The sequence below is a fragment of the Schistocerca nitens genome, chromosome 7 (genome assembly GCF_023898315.1).
Source record: "Schistocerca nitens isolate TAMUIC-IGC-003100 chromosome 7, iqSchNite1.1, whole genome shotgun sequence".
In the NCBI taxonomy this organism is placed as follows: Eukaryota; Metazoa; Arthropoda; class Insecta; order Orthoptera; family Acrididae; genus Schistocerca; species Schistocerca nitens.
Genome location: NC_064620.1, coordinates 212,094,508 through 212,115,134, shown reverse-complemented (window position 1 = coordinate 212,115,134; position 20,627 = coordinate 212,094,508).

Sequence of the window (20,627 nt, the reverse complement as noted above, 5' to 3'; positions counted from 1 at the left end):
TTATCAAACTCTAATAAAACAAATTTTTTCCACATTTATATATTTTACTCAAGTGCTGGAAATCGATTATGTGCTAGAAAATTAAATACAATAATTTCAGGGATCTCTCTTTGCATATTATACCTCTGTAGTTTTCTCTGTCTCACACAGACAAGTTCCTCGTTTTCCAGTCCTTTTCTCCAACTCCTTCAAAGTCACGTACAAACAACATAGTAAACCCCCCACTGGCTGTCCTGTAATGTTAGTATAAATGTTCTATTTTCAGTATAGACGTTCATTCCTGTGTAAATTTTTGTATGATCACAGACTTGACTTACTCATACCGCTATTGACGTCCTATCGAACAAGCATTTATTCATTTTCGCTCGGATGTGTGAAATCACATACTGCAACTGGTGTACTGTACACGTTAACGTGATACAACTGAACTATCTGGAATAGTTACAGCAAAACTGCATGACGTACTTCCTTGAACCATCCACACGTGCACAAAATTAAATGAAATACTTGTACAGAAAGAAGAGAAAAAAAAAAACTGTGGAACCAAAATGATTCACTTGTATCATATAAATTAAATTTGAATGAAACAACAATGGTATTCATCCTAATTGAGCGTAAAATAGTACAGCATAGCTAAACAGCTATTTATATACTTTATAAAGGCCTAGCAGCAGCCATTTTTGCGGAGAGGATTATAGGATTTCAGATTTGCCTGTTATGCAGACAACTGTTGCTGTTGATTATAAATCCCAAAACGTGTTTCATCACCCTCACACCATCGTCACTGAATACTTTTATTCAATTCTGTAAAACGTAAACATGTTTTAAGCACTGATTATTCTAATGAAATTTAGGTCCAGTAACAGTTCATATCTGTGGCGATTATCATTTTCTTTTCTACGTTGCCTGCTTCTGTAGGATCCTCTTTACATTACTGGTTAGCATTCTGTACTCGCATTCGGAAGGACGACAGTTAAAACACCTGCCAGACCATTCACATTTAGTTCCCTAAATCGCTCAATGTAAGTGCAGAAATGGTTCCTTTGAAAAGGCACTCTCGATTCTTTTTACGTACCCTCTCGCAATCAGAGCTTGTGCTCCCTCTCTAGTGATGTCTTTGTCGACGGAACGTTTAACTCTGATCTTCCTTCCCTTTTTTTACATTATTGATTATCGGTAGCTTGTGATCTACAACTAAATGAAATTACTGTTGAGTTTGGTTGACTCATTAACAATACTTCCTCATCAAATTTTGCTACTACATAGAATTATTTACGAACTATTTCTCCTTACCTTCTGCTGATCAGTTGTGGAAAGGCACGCAAACAGACGGTATTTTGTTTTTGAGGAGCTGCACTCCCAAGTTATGCCTTTGCACTTCATAAAACGCAATGAGCATGCTGCTGTTTTGAGTCTAGTTCTTGTTGATGATCACTTGCATTCGTTAATCCTGGTCTCTAGTCCATGGTTCTTCTCCTTCTCTTTCAATGAGCCTTCTTCCCTACTTGACCACGTATCCACCTCGTTTACTCGACGATCAAAATCGATGTTCGTTACACATACGTGCCGTTGTACTTCTCTCCGTGACCTTATGGGTAGTTCAGTGTAACCAACATTTCTTGACAACCATTCAAAATATTCCTTTGTTGTATTTAGCGAATTTCGTCGACATTCTGGGGCTCCTTGGAACAATATTATCTGCCTCCATAATGGAGTTTTCGACCAATAATTCGCTTTGAATTTCTTGATCAACTCGTCGAAGCTGTCGTATTCTCTCGTCTTAACTATCCGTGCTAGAGCACCTTGAGTAAAACATTGCACCAAGAAGCGAATTTTTTATGCCTCTGTATAATTACTCGTTATCCAGCGATAATATTCATTATGAAGATCACTGGATGAAGGTTTCCTTCAGGACTAAACTACCGGACATGACTGCTAATCCAAGATACCAATTATTGACAATGAGAAGCAGGTTCTCTCTTTTAGTATCTTTTTCTTGGGGTTCTGCTTTTTCGTTGATTCCGATGACATCTGCCTTCAATATCTCTACTTCCTCCAGCTTTCCAAACTGATTTTCTCAAATTCATTTTTCAAGATCTTGTTTCGTTTTCTGCCTAAGGTGGCACATTCCTGCTGTTACTTTCTCATCTATTTGATTTACTTGTCTCTTTAACTCATCTGCCGATGCGTCAATGCGTTCTTCAACCTCCTCCCATTTCTTATTCTATCAGATCTATTTTCGAATCAAAACTCGTATAGTTCTCATATTTAATATGTCTTTCCTTAAGGAATGTAAAATAGTATTCACAAGTTCTGTGTTTGTTTCGGAGAAAGCCAGTTTTGCTTTCAGACATCCGCAGTCTGATTTCAATTCTACTTTCAGAGATTCTGAGTTCACTTTCATTTGTGATTCTAATGTATTTACCCCTGATCGTAAATCCGTGAAACTTTTGAATTAATGTCTCCATTCCTGAATCTCTGTTTATGTTACTTGTGGGGTCGACTTAATCTGACTCCTCAGAATCTTTATGTTACCTATCTTGGTCTTCTCGTTTAGTTAATTTTTACGTTGTCAGTGTCTCCTGTTATTTCACCCTGACTTTCATCTACATGACAGTATTTCTATTTTGTTTCACCTGGAACATCTGCCTCTCGACCTTTTCTTACACACTTCCGACTTACAGGTTGGTTATCTTTCGTGGTCATTTTGACTTTGTACACCAACAAACACACAGATAGAAACAAACGTCGTCCAGTTACATTCCGTAACCTACCAGAGACCATGTTGCGACCTAATGGACGAACTTGATCGTGTGGAAAATTTGTGTTCACTTAGCGCCCACGAAATATAATGGGTTTGCCCAGGATCACGATACAAGCACCATTGGTAGTTATACAGCAAACCTAACTTTCGCTGTCATATCTACTGACGTTATCTAGAGTCACAGCCTCTTTCTCTCGTTCCCTGATGCCAACAATCAATCTGCCGTACGGATTTTCTCTTTAAGTCTTCACTTACAACCTCTAGAAAATAAATCGTGCACTATTCCACATTTGGGAGAAGTATCACTGTATGTAGCGAGAGAGGTTATACCCAGAAACGTAAAAATAGCACTATTCGACACTATTGGCCCAATGGTAAAAACAGCACTATAGCTCTGTAAAAGAGTAGAAAATATAAAACTGCTTCTAACTATTTCTTGTATTTCCTAGTGCATGCCTTGGAAATGTTTCGTAGCATAACGTGTTTACTTTCAATGCTGCGACACAGATGCCTCCCAAATGATCAAGACTTTGCCCTGATAGAAAAACAGAAAAGAAAATTGAACGCAACAGAATTTCGTGATGACTGTATAGAAGTAATGTCAATATCACGGCATAATCCATCACCATTTAATGTAGAAGAAATGCAATATAGCGATTTCATTGATGTCAGAGCAACTTTGGTACCAAACTTTCTGAATCGTCACAAACCTTCATTGCAAATTAAAACAGTGAGAATTTACACAATAGGTCTGATATGTCTAGCTATAAGACTCAAGGACATATACTCAGGTCCGTGGAGGACTTGCGTCATTCTGAATAGCGTTCCACTTTCACAGGAAACTGAACTAAAAACCAACAAAAAACTGCAAGCTTACCTATACCACAAGCCAAGATTGTGGACCTGCAAAACTTGATGCAATATTTGAGCGAGCACGACAGCAGAGCGTTTTATAACAAACTTTTCTTGGCACCTGAATGCAACAATGAAGATGCTGACACTGACTGTGATAACAGCAGTGTGTGCGATGAATGAGCAGCTGACAGTCGCTGTTCTACGAATCTAAACAACGTGTATTGCAGGTTCAGTCCACTGAAATGGAATTAAAGACTCCTTGGTTAACAGTGTACGGTCTAATTGTGTCACAAAGGGTTACATATAATAAGCACTTTACATGTAATATCATGTTTGTATCTTTCTGGCACATTGTTATATTTATGAATGCACCCTAGCAAAAAAAGGTTTGTGATAGCTGTATTTTTCAAGCTTAAATGACATATGCCCATCGCAGTTTTGGTTCTAATGTGAGAAATATAACACTTTATGTAACTGCAAATGCATATTATCATTCTTACTGTGTAAACGAATTGTGTAGGCAATGAACATCCAGAAACATGACTTCACTTTCATCTTGGTTCTTTCCATATTACACATACTACTAAGCATTACACATACTAGATAGAGCGGTCCGCTGTAATTCACAAATATTTTTGGTACGACGTAACATTGCATCAAATTTAACTCATTGTCATGGAACGTAGAACAATCGATGTCCTGTGTGTGTGGGGAGATTCGAATTTAAAATTTTTACTTTACTAGGTATTTCATACGCTTGGAGTGTTTACTCTTAGATCCCAAAACGGCTTGGCTGTGTACGAATTATAAGCGTGTCTAAGTAAAATTTGTGGTCTGGTCTCCGTAATGAGCCATGGGACCATGACATCTGGTGCACTACTAGCAATATGCACTGATGGCTAAACTTAAAATGCAAAGGAAAGTTCGCACAGTATCATTTGGTCCAGACGCCCATTCCCCCCCAAAAAAATATATGTATGGCTCATGTGGAAGTCGTTTCTAAATTCGGTATTAGGTATTTGAAGACTGTAGGAACCAAGACTCGCAGCACTCATCTGTTACCTGCCTAGAAAAAAAAAATCAGCTTATCTAGAGGTCAGCGACGGATCAAACAGTTCATAGGCTGGTGCTTGGAGAAGAAAAATCAAGGAAAAGTCTATCCTGGTTTTGAAATTACATCAACAATAAGCATTACAGGAGCAGAAAGGGAACTGTAAGGTGCTGGTGGATTTCAATGTGACTTAGATTTAATTTTTTCATAAAATTGTAAAATCTATTTCCCTGCAAATTGGTTTTTCTAAGTTCAACGCCAACTATTCTGTCCTAAATATTAACCAGTCTCAATGAAAGTTTTTCAGGAAATAGTCTTGAATCATTTTCGTATTTTTATGCATTAATATTATCGAATAAGAAGTTCATTTTATTATCACTTTTTCGTTTGAGCCATCAGTCTTATGACTAGTTTGATCCAGCTCGCCACGAATTCCTCACCTGTGCCAACCTTTTCGTCTCAGAGTATCACTTTCAAACTACGCCCTGAATTAATTGATAAATGTACCGCAACCTCTGTCTTCCTATATAGTTTTTACCCTCTACAGTTTCCTATAGTCATGCATGATGTCTTAGCAGATATCTTGTCTTCGGATCCCTTCTTAGTTCACCTAATTGACAGCAGTATTCTGTAGCATCACGACTCAAATACTTCTGTTCTCTTCTGTTGCGATTTTCCCATAGTCCACGTCTCACTGACATACAATGCCACGCTCCAAACATACAGTCTCAGAAAATTCTTCCACAAGTGAAGATCCGCGTTTGATAGACTACTCTTTGCCAGAAATGCCCTTTTTTCGAGTGCTATCCTCATTTTTATGTCCTTGTTCCGTCCGTCATGTTTTACTTTGCTGCCTAAGTAATAGGATTCGTTAATTTCATCTACTTTTTGTTCATCAATTAGACATTAAGTTTCTCATTGCTCCCTTTCCTGCTACTTCTCATTACTTTCGTCCGATTTCCTGTCAGTCACTGAGATCCCCTGCTATACCCGCAGGACAGGACGGATAGTTTAATTTGTGGAAAGGGGTCAAAATGAATGGCTGTCAGTTGCACTCGAACATACTACTTTATTCATTTGCTAAACACTACAAGACTAAAGAAATCATTAAAAATAGAGCAAGCCAAACATTAATTTTAGAAATTAATCCCCGGCTAAATGCGCCATTCACTATCATTCCACAAGGTCAAAACAACTTTAATTTAAAACCGGCTGAAAGCCAATCACTTAAGACTCAAAAACCAGAATTCGAATCTTAAAAGTCAGAAGGCCTCATCTTAAAACATTTCTTTAAATTAGGCTGAAGGCCCAAACAATCTCACGGCTTAAGGGCAAAACAACTGTAATTTAAAATTGGCTAGAAGCCATACATAAACAAACAAAAAGGACAAATAAGAAGAGGCAGCACATCAAACGGCGCTCAGAAGTTTCCAAAGGTCGGCCTAGAATTCAAACACTAACGTTCGCTTAGGTGAGACATGCAGTCGACCCAACAATTCTCAATCCGGCGGCAACCCAACAGACAGACAGTCAACGGACCAAGCAACAGACTAACTTCCGCTTTACCCAACCAGCGCACAACAGCGAGTTCAATGGAACAACGCAGACGGTATCAGCGCCCACAACGAATTACACATTCAGCTGTCAAACTACACGCCGTGCCGGACAGCCACAACATGAAGAGGAAAATACACTGCCTGAATTTACGTCAACGCCCAGGGCAGGTAACCCGAAAGTTAACGGCACAGGGGAGAAGATTGCGCTGGTGCACTTAAAAAATAATCAAGTTAAACTTCACAGGAGGGCGGCAGGAATTTCGCCAACTTGGAAACACACGTGGTTGCTCACAGGAATGTCACAAAAGCCCACAACGAAATTCAAATGATAGAATGTTAACAGTTGCCCGCATCTCGTGGTCGTGCGGTAGCGTTCTCGCTTCCCGCGCCAGGGTTCCCGGGTTCGATTCCCGGCGGGGTCAGGGATTTTCTCTGCCTCGTGATGGCTGGGTGTTGTGTGCTGTCCTTAGGTTAGTTAGGTTTAAGTAGTTCTAAGTTCTAGGGGACTTATGACCACAGCAGTTGAGTCCCATAGTGCTCAGAGCCATTTGAACCATTTTTTTGTTAACAGTTGGAGGTTGCTGGTAGATTAAGTAAAGACTCAACTTTCGTGTCCGGGATCGGTGAGCCACGGACCTCGTAGCAATGGGAACAGCCCCTCACACTCCGACCGCGCGTGGACGCCGCCAGCGGCCCCCAGCCAAATATCACCCACCCAGACTTCCTCGCTGCTCCACGCCAACCGACCTACTCCCGCACACGGCACAGCCGGAAACTATAAGCGAGAGGCCAAAGATAGTACGTGGGTGCGAATATCGATACACGCTGCTGCTGCTGCCACTTACGGAGAGAGAGGATAACAGCACAATCGCGATAACAGAGGGAAACTAATCACAGAATAGCAACCAAGCTTTAATGCAAAGCATAACACAAGCCATTCACGGTTCAGTCATATTCTATACCCATTACATTGTTCCTTCCATTAATCAATTACTGTGTAAGTAGGCTGTTTAGGTTTTTATGTCCGTAACGCCACGTAGCGCTCTGTACGAATATCACTGACTGTGCTGTGTGCAGTCTGTGGCTGGTTGGACTCATTGTTGGAATATTCGCTATTTTAGTGTTGGGCATACGGATGTGAAAAGCGCGTAGCGTTGTGCAGTTGGAGGTGAGCCGCCAGCAGTGGCGGATGTGGCGAGAGAGATGCCAGAGTTTTGAGAGGTTACTATAAGCGGACGATATGGACGTGTGTCCGCCAGAAAAAGGAAATTTGTAAACATGGATGTCATGAATTGATAAATCTAATATATTTATGATGACGTTTGAACATTATTAAGGTAAATACATTGTTAGTTCTCTATCAAAATCTTTCATTTGCTTACTATGTCTATCAATAGTTAGTGGCTCGCTGTATTGCAGTAGTTCGAGTAACGAAGATTTTTGTGAGGTAAATGATTCATGAAAGGTATATGTTATTGTCAGTCAGGGCCATTCTTTTGTAGGGATTATTGAAAATCAGATTGAGTTACTCTAAAAATATTGTGTGTAAGTTTAGTGATGATCAGAACAAGTGAAGAGAAAACTGTTTGCGTAAGTTGAGTTTTGGTCAGTTGTTTGAAAATCAAATAACGTAGAAGTTTACCAGTACAGTCATTCATAATTTTTCAAAGGCGACGTTACAACCGTAATACTTCATTTTCACCGATGTCATCAGCAAATGTTATCACTGATATCTTTTCAACTTGAGTTACAATCTCACTCTCGAACCTTACTTTCGTTCCTGTCACTGATTCTTGGATGAATAGGTCAATATGGGCAGAAGACTATATCCCTGTCTTATATCCTTCTTAGTTCGAAAACTTCCCTCTTCGTTTTTTTTATCTATTGTTCTCTCTTAGCTCCTGAACATATTGTATGTTACTCGTCTTTAACTATAACTTACTCCTATTTTTATCAGGATTTGGAACATCCTGGACCATTTTACATTGTCGAACGCTTTCTCCAGGTCGACAAGTCCTATAAAAGTGTCGTGATTTTCCTTCAGTCTTGTTTCCATTATTAACTGCACGCCAGATCTGTTTCTCATTATTCTTGTCAGCAACTTGGATACATCAGCTGATAAGCTGATTGTATGATAATTCTTTCACTTCTCGGCCCATGCAGTATTCGGAATGGTTTAGGTAATGTGTTTTTTTCGAAAGTCAGATAGTATATCGCCAATCTCATTCATTCTACACACGAAAGTGAATAACCTTTTTGCTACCACTTCCCCCGATGATTTTAGAAATTCCAATGGAAAGTTATCAATCCCTTCTGTGTTATTTAATTTTAGATCCTCCCAAGCTCTTGTACATACAGATTCTAATACTTAATTCTCTATCTGTTTCCTATCGACTTCTGTTACTTCTTCTATCACGCTCTCAGACATGCTCTTCCACTCATAGAGTCACTCAGCGTACTCTTTACACCTGTCCACTCCCTCCTCTGCATTTAACAACGGAGTTTCCACTGCACGCTTAGTGTTACCGCCTATGCTTTTAATTTAACCGAAAATGTTTTGACTTTTCTATACGCTGAGTTAGTCCTTCCGCCGATCACTTCTTTTTCGATTTCATCACGTTTTCCATGTACCCAATTCGCCTTAGCTTCATTGCACTTCCTATTTATTCTATTCCGCAATGATTTGTGTTTCTGTGTTCCAGCGTTTCCCTGAACATTTTTGTAATGCCATCTTTCGTCGATCGACTGAAGCCTTCCTTCTGTTACTTATGGTTTCTTCACAGTGAACCTCCTTGTACCTACGTTTTGATCTCAAAATTCTGTGACTGGCCTTTTTAGAGATATCCATTCCTCTTCAACTGAACTGCCTACAGAGCTCTTCATTATCACAATAGCTATAGCCTCTGAGAATATCAAGCGTATCTCTTCATTCCTCAGTTCTACCATATCGCTTTCCTTTGTGCGTGGATTCTTCCTGACTACTCTCTTAAACTTCTGCCTGAGTACGTCTTAACCTAATATCTGACTTCGGAATCTGTGCCTGACTATAATGTAATCCAACTGAAATCGTTCTATATCTCCTGGTCTTTTGTAGGTATATCTCCTCCTCCTTTGATTTTTGAGCTGAGTATATGCATTTATCATCTGGAATTGATTGCAGACTCAAATAATCTTTGTACTCTCTCATTCCTACAACGAAGTCCATATTCTCCCGTAACCCTCTCTGCTATTCTTTTTCCCACAACCACATTCCAGTCCTCCATGACTGTTAGATTTCCATCTCCCTTTGCGTACTGATTTATTCGTTCAACACCCTCAGATACTCTGACTATCTATTCACTTTTGCATGCGACTTCGTGGTGATAACCTGAACTACTTTTGATGGTGTTGGTTTGCTATCGATTCTGATGAGAACAGTCCTATCACTGGACTGTTCACAGTGGCTCACTCTCCATCCTACCTTCCTATCCATAACGATTCCCACTCCCAATACATCATTCCTACTACTTTCGACATTACACTGTACTCGTCTGACCAGAAATCTATGTCTTCTTTCCATTTCACTTCACTGTTGCTATTATATCTGAATTGAGCCTTCTGACATTCCAGGCCCAGACGCGTAGAACGTTATCCTTTCGTTGTTTATTTAAGTGTTTTCTAATGGTCATCTCCGCCTCGGCAGTCCTCTACCGGAGATCCGAATGGAGGACTAATCCCGAATCTTTGGCAAATGGGGAGATAAGTGACACTTTTTCAGTTACAGGCCCCATGTCCTGTAGATACACTTCATGTGTCTTTAATTCAACAGTTTTAATTGTATTATGCATTCTCATCCAGTTGGTCATTGCTGAGTCTTCCACGTGTTTGAGGACAGTTTCCTACCCCAAGGGCAAGAGACTGCCATGAACCTTCGTCAGGTCATCTGCCCATTTATGTACCGAAAATTAAAGAATATTTAATTTTGAAATTTAAGAATTGCTAATTAGTCCAGTTATAATATTTGTCATAAAATGAATGCGTAACTGTTGAAGAAGGTCTTTTGAATGTAACTAAAAATCTGAAATTCGGAAATTGTGGTCTGAGTCCCCAATCATGCTAAAAATTCAAAACTCGAAACAAATGAAGGTCGGGACTTCCAGCGTAGAACAGTGCTTCATCTTCACGTAAGACACCTCGAATTTAAAATTCGGATGAAATTCGTAGAAGCAGAAGTAAACTTAAATTTTTTGGTGGTGTCTCCTCTTAAGATGCAAAGCGCATGTTTGTATGTCTACTGGTTTGAGACGGGAGTGACATATTTTTACGGTGATTGAAAGTGTTATTTGCCTTTGTTCAAATGGTTCAAATGGCTCTGAGCACTATGGGACTTAACATCTGAAGACATCAGTACCCTAGAACTTAGAACTAAAACCTAAGGATATCACATCCATGCCGGAGGCAGGAATTGAACCTGCGACCGTAGTGGTCGCGCGGTTCCAGACTGAAGCGCCTAGAACCGCTCGTCCACAAATGCCGGCTTTGCCTTTGTCGACTGCAATATTGTATGTCTGAACTCACTCACTATCTGTTGGGTTTGATGAAGAGCCTGAGATATAGGACTGTTCCTATTCTGAATACTGTATACCTGTGAATGTATGAAGATTCTGTCACGTGCTATAAGCGTTTCAACAATATTCTTTCAAAGATTTTGTACAAGTGATACAATATTGATTTGGTTTATCGTCGCCAACATATGTTAGTATTATACTCAGCATCAGTATGGATGTAACACGTGATTAAATGCAATTTTTTGCGCTATGAGGTGTTACAAGACTGTAGTCATTCGCCGCGCAGAGTGGCCGCATCGTAAGAGGCTCCATGTCACGGATTGCGCGACCCCTCCCGCCGGAGGTTCGAGTCCTCCCTCGGGCATGGGTGTGTGTATTGTTCTTAGCATAAGTTAGTTTAAGTAGTGTGCAAATCTAGGGACCGATGACGTCAGCAGTTTGGTCCCTTAGGAATTCACACATTGTAAGAGGTATACACTGCCTGCAATAGGCAAGAGTTAGGAGAGTCTCTGACCAGAGAGCAGTATGTAGTTAGTTGTTGCTTGTCAGTAGTCGGCACTAGTCTGCAGTAGTCTGCGCTTGTGTGCAGTCAGCTCTGGTCGGGACTCTGGAGGATGAGTATTATTATATAAGGTAAAGAAGCAGCCTTGCGCATATCTAGTAATGTATGTGAACTGTCATCCAATGTTTTTTAAAAATGCCGTAATAATAATTTTTATAATATAAAGTATTTTTCTTTAAAAGCATTCATTTCAATTTAAAGAATTTATCCAATGCATGATCATTCCTTTCACGAATCACAAATGTATATGCCAGCATTGCACGGAGCTCTGCCGAAAATTTTTTAGGTAAGAGCAGATACATTTGCCGTTTTTATTGAGGTAAGAATTTTTACTTTTTTTTATTCAGAATACAGGGCCGTGGCGCAGCGCAGCTGTCGTCCTAAAATTTACCAGGTTACTGAATTTTTTTTATTTCGGGGTTTAGGAATTTTTCTGTTTCGAACTTAACATTAAATGAGAAAAGAATTTTGTGGGTACATCGAATGTGAATGCATTTCCGCACAGAGATTATAAATGAGAACGAATTTTGTTCAGAGGTTACATTACAATAGAACCAAATTCTTTAAAATATTATTGTGGGGAGGTTACAACATATTTGAACATATTTTTTGTAGTTATTGAGTTAAAGAATCAGTTCTCTCACTCTTTTTCGGAAATATTTTGCCTATTCCGTTCTGATATTATGTACATACTACTTTACTATCCTTGGAACTGTCAATTACTATGTTCGGGAACGCTCTACCAAATGCCTTATTAATTCGTTTTATGTTTTTTAGCCCGGTCTCCGTTAAGCCAATAAACATTTACTTGATTTACATGTTCCCCGTCGATGAGGAACTGCTAATCTTTCTAACTGATAGTGACATTTTCATGCCAATCTTTCGAGAGTGTGCTGAAAATTAATGCCTCCGAATTTTTTATGTGAAAGCTTTTAAAGCTGTCTAAAGAATACGAACGTAATTTACATTCTATATCTTTATTATTCATGTTAATTTCCCAACATAACCATTATGGCAACGAAGGCATTTCGCCCAACGATAGATCAGTTTGTTGATACCGTCACAGCAGAGAGATTGACTTCGTTAACGCAGAGACAACCTCATTACTGGTTGTAGCGCTTCATTACTATGAAGGTAGTGTCCGCAAAGGTGTTCTTTAACTTTTGGGAACAGACAAAAATCAGATGGTGCCAAGTCGGGACTGTGTGAAAGACGATAGCTGACAGTGAATATAAGTCGTTGGTTTCTTGCAAATGTCGCAGTGCCCCTCTGTGGTCTGACATCTGCTGAAGAACAGGATGCTTTTCGAATTCTAAATTCCATTACAGCACATTGTTTCTCAAGCACCGATATACACTACTGGCCATTCAAATTGCTACACCACGAAGATGACGTGCTACAGACGCGAAATTTAACCGTCAGGAAGAAGATGCTATGATATGCAAATGATTAGCTTTTCAGAGCATTCACACAAGGTTGGCGCCGGTGGCGGCACGATTTCTCATACACAAACAGCAGTTGACCGACGTTTCCTGGTGAAACGTTGTTGTGGTGCCCCGTGTAAGGAGGAGAAAGGCGTACCATCACGTTTCCGACTTTGACAAAGGTCGGAGTGTAGCCTATCGTGATTGCGTTTTATCGTATCGCGACATTGCTGCTCGCGTTGGTCGAGATCCAATGACTGTTAGCAGAATATGGAATCGGTTGGTTCAGGAGGGTAATACGGAACGCCGTGCTGGATCCCAACGGCCTCGTATCACTAGCAGTCGAGATGACAGGCATCTTATCCGCATGGCTGTAACGGATCGTGCAGCCACGTCTCGATCCATGAGTCAACAGATGGGGGCATTTGCAGAGACAACAACCATCTACACGAACAGTTCGACGACGTTTGCAGCATCATGGACTATCGGCTCGGAGACCATGGCCGCGGTTAACCTTGACGCTGCATCACAGACAGGAGCGCCTGCGACGGTGTACTCAACGACGAATCTGGGTGCACGAATGGCAAAACGTCATTTTTTCGGCTGAATCCAGGTTCTGTTTACAACATCATGATAGTCGCATCCTTGTTTGGCGACATCGCGGTGAACGCACATTGGAAGCGTGTATTCGTCATTGCCATACTGGCGTATCACCCGGCGTGATGGTGTGGGGTGCCATTGGTTACACGTCTCGGTCACCTCTTGTTCGCATTGACGGCACTTTGAACAGTGGACGCTACATTTCCGATGTGTTACGACCCGTGGTTCAACCCTTCATTCGATCCCTGCGAAACCCTACATTTCAGCAGGATAATGCACTACCGCATGTCGCAGGTCCTGTACAGGCCATTCTGGGAACAGAAAATGTTCGACTGCTGCCCTGGCCAGGACATTCTCCAGATATCAAACCAATTGGAAACGTCTCGTCAGTGGTGGCCGAGCAACTGGCTCGTCACAATACGTCAGTCACTACTCTTGATGAACTGTGGTATCGTGCAGAAGTAGCATGGGCAGCTGTACCTGAACACGCCATCCAAGCTCTGTTTGACTCCATGCCCAGACGTATCAAGGCCGTTATTATGGCCAGAGGTTGTTCTGGGTACTGATTTCTCAGGATCTATGCACCCAAACAGCGTGAAAATGTAATCACATGTCAGTTGTAGTATAATATATTTGTTCAATGAATACCCGTTTATCATCTGCATTTCTTCTCGGTGTACCAAATGTAATGTCCAGTGGTGTACTTCCGTTACACAACGCCATGTTACATGTTACTATTCGGAACCTTCTAGTTGCAGAGCGCTTCAGATATGTGAACATCAAGAATGAAGATGTAGAGCGTTAAAAACACTGGTTTTATTTAAAAAGCGTTAAGAGATTTCATTTAAAATTTCGGAGGCATTAGTTTTCAGCACGCCGTAGTAATTGTTGAATCACGACCGCGTCTTTTTAGTCCTTTTTAAAGTTTGGTATCTGTGTATTGGAAAGCAAATTTCCATTCTCTACTTCTTCGGCGTTTATTTTAAACCGTTAAAAGAAAAGTAAAAGATACAAGAACGCCTTGTTTATATGAAGAGCGTGCTAGCGTAGTTCATGGAATGAATCAGATCTCAGTCAAAAATCAAAGTTATAGTCAGAGTTCTGTGTAATTACATATCTCCCCTAACAAACTGTTCCAATGTATTATTCCCTCTTAGATGTTTGGTGCACAAGGTAGGCTCATATAATATATAATGAGAATATACGAGGGGACTTAGATATTTTAAGCGACAAAGTGGAAAAACGTATGGAGAAATGGAAGCCCATCTTGAATTTCTGAAAGAATACAGAGGTCCTGTGATTATAAACAAGTAAGATTATTACGAAAAAGCGACATTGGAAGGCCGAGGAAAAGATGGTCTTAAAAATATGAAGTAGGAACAGCCACACTGTCTAAACCTTGAGACGCAGGAGAAGGTGTTCGATGAATCACTTATTGTCCCTTAATGTAGGCTGAGGCATTATAAAAGCAAAACGAAATAATTCAACTTCTCAGCAGAAATCACTTCGTAATAATTTTCTTATCCCCTCTGTGACGTTCACAATTACGAGACCATCCGTTAGTACCAGTCCCCTCCCCTAACGGAAATTAATTTCCTATTGGCCGGAAATAATAAGGGAAAGTGGCTGGCAGTGCCGGACGTGCTGCTTCCTACTGGCTCCACCTAAGTGCTGTGGGGTCGGAGTAGCGCTGGCTTGCGGGACTCGCAGGGGCAGCGTGCGCCAACTTGGACTGCACGACGCCACACCATACAGCGGCTATAATTGCTCTCGAACAAAGCGTGTCTCCAGTGTTCATGCACCCACTAGCACCAGCTTAAAATCGTCATTACCCACATAATCGCTGTTCACCAGAAGTACATATTTGGCCAGCGCACGTCTAGATCAATGCGAAGCGGTGCTGTAGTAGGACGTTTCTGAGGGCCAACCGAGAGATAGATGCTGGTGCCGTACATTACTGGGCGGTTCGAGGTACCTTTTCGGCGTGGCTGTAATGTTAAATCAAAGGTAAACGTAAAGTTTACAAGTAGTTTCCTATCTCTTCAAGAATAAAATAAGAAAATTATTTACTCCCGTACATCAATGTTATCTCCACAAAGACAGCCCCCGTTGCTCACTTAAATGCTAGCGGTCTTTCCATTAGTCGTAACTTTTCTGCCACTCGATCTTCGCAATAACTTTTGGCTCTCTCAGAGAAGTGTTTTTAATCGTATCTGAGCTTATAAACGGTTGGTTCTTTCAAGGCATTCTTCATTTTGTGAACAGAACAAAGTCGCATGGAACCATATGTGACGAATATGTAAGTTGCACGGGCGTATTTTCTTTTGTTTTTTTCTTTTGTTTAAGTTTTTTGTTTCTGAAACTCTCCTTGGTTACACTGCCGGATTCTGAAATCAACATGAGCCAATATTTCGGCGATCCATCTGTTTGACATCTTCGGGGGAACGCTGGTGTTGTTGCTGCTTCTCAGTCGCGTTGAAAACTGACGCCAAGGCTGCAGTTCGTCGTCCTATACAATTCTTCGTACCGTACACAGCGCATTTGGTAACCGTTGTAGTTGCTGCCCTCCAACACTGGGCTGGTGGCGCCGCTTTTAGTGAAACACCTGCTGGAACGATTTATCGTACTAGAAGAATATTCTCAAACACTCGGGGTGGCCGCTCCGCAGAGCGTTCAGTTTTGATGCGGGATAGTGCTGGGTTCCACGTCCTGTTAGAAGGAAAACCGTTTTGTCTATTAATCAAGTTGTCTACCAACCTAATTTCAATTGTTTCCTTATAAATATTGTTCCAAAACTTTGAACTGTTGGTAACTATCACAGTCTCATCAAATTTCAACCCTTGTCCGTATTTTAAGCAATGTTCTGTTACCGCTGATTTTTCCGGCTGTTGTAGCCTCTTATGACGGCTGTATTCCACGTACCTGTCCTGAAATGTGCGATCAAACGCCCGATGTAATCCTTCCCACATATACAACGAATTTTATGTACAAGAGGCTTCCTAAGCTACAACTCATCTTTCGCAAGTTTCGCATGTTGTAAGTTGAACGTATTGCACTCTTAATGTCAAAACGCCTTAATGTTCTTCAATCTTAAACAATAAGCCCCAGGAAAAGGCTACAGATCAATGCTTTTCTCATGCAGTTCCGGGGATATTCCAATTTTTTTCTTTTTTTGGGCCAGAAATTCACGTACAAGAAACAATGTGCGAACAGTGCAAAATTTATGATTTTATCACTACAAATCTGGTGCTTCTTTTCTAATTTCTTCATTTTACCGGTGTTGAACTTTAAAATAATACTGTTTATTAATTCTTACGCATAGCAGCAAGAGTTCGTAAAATCTAATAACGCATTTGACTGCACATTCCCAGCTGTTTTTGGATTTAGCAACGGAGCCTTACTTTGGATGTCATATTCATAAACGCATGTTTGATCACCACTCATGACAAGTTTCATTAGTTCTACACCGTTCTTGAGTTCATCTAGCAATTCTTCAGCAAGCTGAGTTCACCGTTGGTTTGTTGAAAATTCTATACCTTGGGAACAAAGTTTTCTGTCACACATTTCATAACGAAACATCATAAAGAATTTAATAACATGAGTCAAATAACATGCCAACATCGTCAGTAACATCTCTCTGATTCAGCGTTCATTCATAATTACGTCTAACCCGTTTTCTACGATATCGTCGGGTGATGATGTGCTTATCGTCATTAACATCTTCACTGCCTTGTTAGAAGTGGTTATACTATTCGGAAAACCATGCTTTACTAGCAGCAGATTCGCCAAATTTAATAATTAAAATTTCTAAATAGAATTATGCGTTTCACTCACATCTTTCTGATAGCTAGCGACAGACTAAATATTCGATGTAGCTAACAGTGATCACATATGTTCCACGTGATGTTAACCAACATACTAACGAAAAAGTACCCAAAGCAGACTCAAACAAGGCGAGAAATTACAAAAGTTCTGTTATTTACTGAATTCATGTCGCATATGCTAAACCTCGGTGAGAATGAAGGTCTGCAGAAATTACTTAAGATCAAGTATTGTAAGACAAGTTATAAGATAAGTAATAAAATAAGTAACACACAACGTTGAGTCGCACTATTTTAGCTTCATATCAATGTAAACGTGTTTCTAAGCTAAAATTCCACTGTTAAATATTACATTGACGATGATCGGCAGTACAAATTTTTAGTACAGCTCTAAGTAGTATATGATGGAGGTGGTTATTAATTTTATGAGATAAAATTGAAGCCCAAATAAATTATTATGAAGGGTTACCTTTATTTCGGCACGAAGGATTCATCTTCTGCGTTGGTGAAAACATCCATATTTATACATAAATTTGAAATACTATGACTGGTTTTTGATTGTACTACAATCAACTCAATAACCAAAGTATAATTTATTATTCTATGTTCTATTAATAAAGTAAATGTCATACTAATTTCGTTTATAAAAACGTATGAAATAGAATTAAAATATTAGGAATGTCAGTTGAAAACTCTTTTCTACTGTTATACACGCAAGGTGCAGATTTTGGCACATTTATTCACACGTAGTGTGACTCAAATTACTTGTTACAATTACCTGCTTTTATTTATAAGTTTATAATACTTGTATTTAAGTATGTAATCATGCAATATTATCAAGCTGATTTTAGATCATGAAGCCTGATGAACAGTAGGGGTTAGGAGTGGAGGGCAAGAGGAGATTGTGTTGTTATGTTTCTTTAATAAAGAATAGAAGTCATTCATTCTTGTAAAGCCCTTGTAGTGAGAGACAGTCATCCCTCAAGAAATACATTGGTCTCTTACATGCCCTGTCTTCTTTGCTCTGTCTGTTCGTTCGTTATGTCAGGGGATTAGATAGTAAAAGCCAATAAAATATTTGAGGAAGCTACACGAATTGAAAGATGCTGCTTCTTAATGTGTTATTCAGTAATCAACTGGAATATGTTCTCCGTAAAGCAAATAAAACTAGCCTGCACTTAAATATATACAATATACAATACCAGATAGCGTGGCATACACTAGTTAGATTTCTTAATAATCTAAGTTTTGAAACTGTGGATTTGAAGTACTATCACAAAATGTTTTACTTAACTGAATGCAAGAAACAGCAAAAAAGGTCGTCTCAACTCTGCCGTTTTTTATGATAAAATATAACTGGTGTTTGCTTTAAGCAGCCCAGACTACTGTAGCACATCTTGCGTGAACTAATGTTCCAGCTAATATTCCTATGCTAGATCTTTACTCTTAGGAAAAGTGTTTCAAAAGTCAGAAGCCTTAATCACATTTCCTTCATTATCGTAACAAAGTTACGTGCCTGTTACATTGTGATGATAGTTGACACAGCAGATAGATTTTCATTTTGTGCGTCGTGGAGTGGGACAGTTGGCCACTGATTGTCGTACATCTGATGAAGATGATGCGTTGTGTGATACAGCTGCCGAACGTGCTTGATGGGTGAGTCATCACTGAATAAATACTGCGTCAATTAAAGGGCAAAGATATCAATTTAAATTAAGTATTATTATATTGCTGGGGTATTTACTCTGTGTTTAATCTTTCTTGATGAACGTTGCTAGTACTGGGTACAACTTTGCCTATTTAGGCTGGCGACTTTTCTCTCTCACATAATCCACTTTACTTACAACCAATACAATCTTGATTTGAATCCGGTTTGTTCTGCTAGTGATTCCTTCCAATAGCAATATTTCGAGAAAATGATACCTTTTAGGTATCTTTCCATTATACACGAACACGCTCATTTCAAATCCTTTCGCAGGATCAATATTACCGATATATTGGTAATTTACTAGTGCGATAATTAGCTTTTCCCTTGACAGGACTATAGTATCGGTAGGGGAAAGTGTTATATCATCTATTCCGAATTAACAATTCACAAACTATAATAACTGGCGACGAACAATAAAATTTAATACTAATAAAATATATTATTTACGCTGTGAGGCAAAAAAGACGCACCACGATGGAATTACCTGAAAGGGCCTGAAATCTCTAGTAGTGATGTATCCATACAAACAATCAAATGATTACAGCCTCAAAGAATTGGAAGATTAACTCAAGACAGACAGCTTCACAAACTGAGGAAGTCAATAACGAGTTGGTCAGCCTCTGACCCTTAGGGAAGCAATTATTGGGCTTAGCCTTGATCGATACGGTAGTTGAATGTCCTCCTGAACGATATCGTGCCGAATTCTGTCCAATTGGTGCATTAGATCTACAAAATAACGAGTTGGTTGGAGGGCCCTGCCCAAAATTGTTAAACATCCTCAGCAACTAGAGGGAGATCTGGCGACTCTGGTGGGCAGAGCGGGGCTTAGCAAACACGAAGAGAAGCAGTAGGAACTCTCGCCAGTGCAGGCGGAAATTATTTTGCTGAAGTGTAAGTCCTGTACTGCTTGCCAGGAAGCGTAACAAATAGGAGCTTAGAATGTCGTCGGCGTGCTGATGTCCTACGATGAGGCTACGGATGACAATCCAAGCGGTCCTTCTGTGAAAGAAAATGGCGCTCCACATCATTACTAGGGCTGTCGCGCCTCATGGGCGGCGGAAGTAAGGTTGGTATCCCAGTGCTGTCTGGGATGTCTTCAGGCACGTCTGGGCTGGTGAACGGGGCTTATTTCGTATCAGGACCTATCGGTGAACACAGTTCTATTCCAGTCACTATGATTCTAGGCCGCAGACATCTCTGGAGACGCCCGGGACACTAGTGGGATACAAGCCTGCCTATCGATCGCCATACCACCGGACAATTGGGAGCGACGGTCTTGGGTGCCATTTCTTTTCATAGAAAGACCTCTTGGTTGTCATCCGTGCCATCATTAGAGCACAGAGATACTTCAGAGATATTCTAAGCTCCGATTTGTTGCCCTTCATGACAAGCAGTCTTGGGCTTAAATTTCAGCAAGACATTGCCCGCTACCACAAGGCGACAGCTTCTACTGCTTGTCTTAATGGTCACCAAACCCTAACTTGGCCAGCAAGGTCGCCCGATCTGGCTCAAATGGCTCTGAGCACTATGGGACTTAACTTCTGAGGTCATCAGTTCCCTAGAACTTAGAACTACATAAACCTAACTAACCTAGGGACATCACATACATCCATGCCCGAGGCAGGATTCGAACCTGCGACCGCAGCGGTCGCGCGGTTTCAGACTGGAGCGCCTAGGACCGCTCGGCCACTCCAGCCTGCTCGTCCGACCTCTCCCCAACTGATAGCGTTTGGAACATG